This window comes from Apium graveolens, chromosome 8, assembly GCF_009905375.1.
Source record: "Apium graveolens cultivar Ventura chromosome 8, ASM990537v1, whole genome shotgun sequence".
NCBI lineage: Eukaryota > Viridiplantae > Streptophyta > Magnoliopsida > Apiales > Apiaceae > Apium > Apium graveolens.
In genome coordinates this window covers 147,745,016-147,746,466 of record NC_133654.1, presented here as the reverse complement: position 1 = coordinate 147,746,466, position 1,451 = coordinate 147,745,016, and the positions used below count along the sequence as shown (strand labels likewise).

Genomic DNA, 1,451 nt, shown 5'->3' with positions numbered 1-1,451 from the left:
TTCCTTGGTTCCACCTCTGCTTCCTTCTGCACATCTTTTTAAGCCATAACTTCAGATTCTGGATCTTGAGATTTTTTGGGATTCACAACCTTTCTAGACCTTAATGTAATTGCCTTAACCTGCTCTTTTGCTTCCCTCTTTCCTGGAACTTCTGTGTCACTAGGGAGTGTACCAGGTTATCGATTCAACAAAGCATTGGCAATCTGCCCAATTTGATTCTCCAGAGTCTTGATAGAAATCGCTTGGCTCTTGCAGATGAGTTTCAACTCCTCCAATTCAATTTTTATATTAAGTTGTGGTAGTTGCTGAAGTTGGAGTTGTTGCCTTGGTGCATATTGCGGTTGTTGAAAACTAGGAGGGTTATATTGCTTTGCTGCATATTGCTGATAAGGTTGTTGTACCGCATTCTGATTGTTGCTTTAGCTGAAGTTAGGATGATTGCGGTTGTTGGGATGATAAGTGGCTGGAGCTAGCTGCTGTGACCTCTAAAAGTTGCTCACAAACTGAGCTGATTCACTAGAAATAGCACAATGCTCAATCTCATGTGCACCTGCACACAGCTCACAAACACTTATGATCTAATTAACTCCATAATTAGCCAAAGAATTCACTTTCATCGTCAAAGCTTGAAGTTGAACATCTATAGCAGAAGCTGTATCCACTTCCAGAACTCCTTCTACCTTGCCCTGAGGCATTCTCTGAGTTGTGTTATAGTATTCATTAGCAGCCATTAGCTCAATCAACTCATAAGCTTCATCGTAGCTTTTGGCCCATAAGTCTCCACCTGACGTTGCATCGAGCATGGGTCTAGACTGTGTGCCCAAACAATTGTAGTAACAATTTGTGATCATCCAGTCAGGCATGCCATGATGAGGACACTTCCTAAGCATCTCCTTGTAGCGATCCCAAGACTCACACAAAGATTCTCCAGATTGCTACACAAATTGAGTAAGAGCATTCCTGATTACAGCTGTCTTCACCATAGGGAATAATTTAGTTAGAAACTTCTTAGCAAGATCCTCCCATTTGGTGATAGAACCTGCTGGTAGAGAATGTAACCAGCACTTAGCTTTCTCCCTTAGAGAGAATGGGAAAAGCCTAAGCTTTATAGCATATTCAAAAACTCCATTGAACTTGAAAGTATCGCAGATCTCGATAAAATCCTTGATGTGCATGTTGGGATATTCTTTAGGAGAGCCCCCAAAACTAAACTAAATTCTGTATCATCTGAATCGTGCTCGACTTGATTTGCAAAGGTGTTAGCCGAAATGGCTGGTCTGATAATGCTAGACTGAATGTCATTGATCTTCGGCTGAGAATAGTCCATCAAGGCCTTTGGATTTGCTGCTTGATCTCCAATTACAATGAGTGCTTCTTCTTTAACTTTCTCAACTTCTACTTCAAACTCTTCCTCCGCTTGATCCAGTGTTCTCTTGCGAGATCGAGAACGC

General features: G+C 41.6%; 1 non-coding gene across 1 annotated transcript; it reads left to right on the top strand.

Moving 5' to 3' along the window:
• Positions 1-861: 861 nt before the first annotated feature.
• On the top strand, positions 862-968 carry LOC141682318 (small nucleolar RNA R71). The gene has a single exon (XR_012559719.1). It is a non-coding gene; the product is annotated as a small nucleolar RNA R71 (small nucleolar RNA).
• The last annotated feature ends 483 nt before the right edge of the window (positions 969-1,451 follow it).